Genomic DNA, 3,973 nt, shown 5'->3' with positions numbered 1-3,973 from the left:
GGACCACGAGAGGTGCCTCAAGCATTGCTACCGGATCTAGTGCGTACTATCCTGTCCTTGCACCTAGATCATACTATACACAAAACATTGGTTAAGTACCTCAGAATTTAGATAAGCACATAATCATATGCCAAAACACGGGGTATTGTAGTATATGATGTCTTGCATCTAGCCACAGCTTAGCCCGGAAAGTATTGTGCTAGCGCTTCAACAAGTAGGACGGTGGTCCCACTCGACCCCCCCTTTTTTTCTCCCAACCGGCAGGCAGCTCGGGTCGGGCCCACCGATCCAACCCGAGGGGGACAATAGAGGGGCTTTTAAGCCTCTTTAAACCCTCATTTCTCCTATCTTCTACCTTAGCTCAACTCAGGGTGATTTTAGAGGGTTACTTGGAGCATCCACTCACGATTTCACTCAATGATTCCATGAATTTTGGAAGATCCAAGTGCTTTTCACTCTCAAGTAAGTCTCTTCTCCATTTCTCTTCTTGGAATATATATTTTGGGTGTTGAATCCATTTATACTTCCCAAAAATTGATTTTCTTTTCATGTTTCTTTCCATAGAATAATCATTCCATGAGAATATGATGCTTCCTTTGTGACTCATTCATAGTTCTGGGCTTTACTACCCAATCCATGAGAAAAAATCCCAAACCATGCCCTAATTTCTCCAATTTGGGGTTTTCTTCCATCTCTACCCTTTTCTCCCCAACTAACAACTCAAATGGGATTTCTTATCCTTGATTTGCACTTACATTGTTGGAAAGATCATGGAAACTTGTATATGCTTGCAATTCCATCTCTTTTCTATGAAAATCGATCTCTTTTCCATGAAAATCCATCTCTTTTGTGTTAGGTTTCTTGAAAAAAAATTTCTGGGGTTTCTATAATTCTCTTCACTTCATTCCATACTTGTGAACAACTTTGAATCACTTACCATTCCTTGCACTTCAATGTCATAATAGAATTTTTTTTTTTTTTGCATATTCTTGGTTGTATAATGATAGGCATTACTATCATTGACATGTAAGCTTCAAGTTCTACACTATTATGGGATTTTCATTCTCTTGAATTGAACTTGCACATTGAATTTGGGGGCTTTCTACCATTTGACACCAATTACCCCACTCGAAGTTTGTGATGATGGAGAAAATCGTGGTAACTTATGATTTCAACAAGATTCAACTGCAAGAGAGGTTTACTGCACTGGGTTGGCAGTCCATCCTTAACATTGACCGCCCATGCTATGAACACCTGGTTCGAAGGTTTTATTGTAATTTGGAGGTCTCTTACCAGTATGGGGAGTACTCAATCACCAGCATGGTGAAGGGAGTGAACATTCGTTTGACTGTGGACGTTCTTGCTAGTATTTTAGATATGTCATCAGTTGGGGATCAATTCTATAGCCCCCTAAGGAGCAAACCCGTGGGCCCATCCTTAAGTTCGGAGATGCAGGACCACATTTACGAGACCATTAGTGGCAGCAAGGTGCATTTGGATTCTGAGATGACATTCAACCAGGAGGCTCGTGTATTTGCTCACTTGGTTCAGTTTAATTTGCTCCCTACAGGAGGTCATAGGAACCAAGTGGGCTTCATGGCAGCCTACATAGCCTTCTGCATCTACAAGACCTTGGAGGGAGGTGCCGAATAGTTATGCCTGCCCTACATTATACTTAAGACTATGGAGCATCATGCCACACATCCTGAGGATGGAGGTTTCCCATATGGTAGGACCCTCACCAGGGTTTTCGAGTTCTTTGGGGTGGATTTGAGTGGTGAGGAGGGAAAGACCCCTGCGGACAAATTTGACAGGGAAAACCTATGCAGGATGGGTCTCCAAAGCTCAAGGAGGAAGGAACAGGGGGAATGTCCACAGGGAGGATGTCCACATGGAGGAGGAGGAGAATAGTGAGGAGGATGAGGATTATGTTCCTCAATTCGAGGAGGAGGACTTTCTGGACGAGGATATCCTTGAGGAGGAGCCTCTTGATTCGAGAGATGCTGATCCTAACTTTGCTAGGGCTGTAGACCCATAGCATGGAGCCCCACCACCTGAGACCGGCGCATTTGACTTTGAGAGCATGATGACCAGTATGAGGGCCTTGAAAGATGGGCAAGATCAGCTTTTGAGAAGACTAGATGAGAGTGCTTCTAGAGAGGAAAATATCTTAGAAAGGCAGGCTACATTAGAGATCTCCTTCCTAAGATTGAGCGAGGATTTGGACACAACGGCCAATGCCATTTCAGCGGACTTTACCCGACTCTAGAGGGATGTGCAACTAGTGAATGCGAGGTTTGATCATTATGATCGTCGGCTCAAAGTTAAATCAAGGCCTAGGAGGGATGGAGTAGTAGAGCTAGATGATGATGAGGGTCTCTGAGGACTTAGCCTGCCTATCCTAATAAGCTTTTCCTTGCCTGTGTTGTTTATGTGTTTATAGTGGACTATATATATATATATATATTTTTTTTTGTACTTTTCTCTATAATTTGGACTTACTAGTATGGTGTTCTGATGTTGTTGGTGACTTTTAGTTAGTTTGTATACTTGATAAACTTATTGTAATTTGGTTGTAACAACGTTAGTTAGCCTTTGTTGATTATGCTTATTCATATATGTATGTTGTCTATCAAGTACTTCTATTTGAAAATTTAAAAAAATCTTGTTTTAGCGTTGTTATGCTGCCAAAATTTTGTTAAATCTGTACTCGATGGGTTATGCAATCAGATAACTAATCTTTTATTTATTCCTAGAAAACTTTCTCTAATGCATGCCATGAAATACAATAATTAAATGCAACCATCATTTTTTTTCTTTTTTTCTTTTAGCTTTTAATTTTTTAAAGTTTTTACATTTACCCAACCCCATTTCCTATTATAGATTCTATGGAGTCTAAATGGTAAGTTGTGAGTGGATGGAGCATCACGCTCTGATACCACTATTGTCACACCCCGTTCACACAGAACTGGACCGGTGACCGAGTTTACACTGATTAACCCAAACATGCCAGGATCATCTAATACAGTACCCCACCACAGCATACCTACATCTAAGATAAGTGTTCAAAAGTTCAGCGGAAGACTTAAATTACTTGTAAATATCCCCAATATACTTGATACCCAAATTGTAGTATACAGCTAAGTACATGTGAGCCCGCAGGCATGATATTTACACAAAAAGAACAACAATTTACGTATCAAGTACACAAAAGGGGAGGTCATCAAAAGAATCAAAAAGCAAAATCCTATATGGTATCATTACTGTGGTCCCACAGCACAGTCCTCGCATATGCAATCAGCACCATGCTCATACTCCTCGGGGACCCATCAATCCTCATCAGGAAACACAACTGTGGGGCCCGACTCCTGATCTTTAGGCAGGTGACCTGTAAAACTATCTAAAAGAGGTGCGCATGTGGGATTAGCTCACTAGCTCAGTAAGTGAAAAGAAAGACCACACAACAATCGCATCCATATGCACTATATGCTATACAATTCATTTTAAACCTTATCCACCTAAACAACATTACTGAGTCTTAGGTTGTGTGCTACTTACAACCACAGTGCGCGTATGCCCCGGGTACGAGCCGCTAACTCCATCCCGCGATACGCCCATAGGGTTGTCAAAGAAGGCCCACCGTGAGTACTCAGAAAAGTAAAGCATGCCAACTACCGACTCTCAACATAAAAGTAAATGACTGAAATTAAAGATGCTGACTCCAGCAATTTAAAAGCAGTATGATTGGCCCTCTTGAATGTACCACCGGGGTTGCCGACTGTCCTATTGACCAGTCGGGCATGTCTAACCGCCACAGTGACCCAACAACCACGACCACTGCTTCCCCCTAAGTGATAACCCAACACCTCAACTCCTATTAGGAAGGGTCGTAGCATGGGGAATGATAATCCTAAACCGCATGCTCCTATATGTCAAAGTACGATTACATAGTGCCACCGCATCCCATACCAAG

This window comes from Macadamia integrifolia, chromosome 13, assembly GCF_013358625.1.
Source record: "Macadamia integrifolia cultivar HAES 741 chromosome 13, SCU_Mint_v3, whole genome shotgun sequence".
Taxonomy (NCBI): Eukaryota; Viridiplantae; Streptophyta; class Magnoliopsida; order Proteales; family Proteaceae; genus Macadamia; species Macadamia integrifolia.
This window is presented reverse-complemented; position numbering follows the sequence as displayed.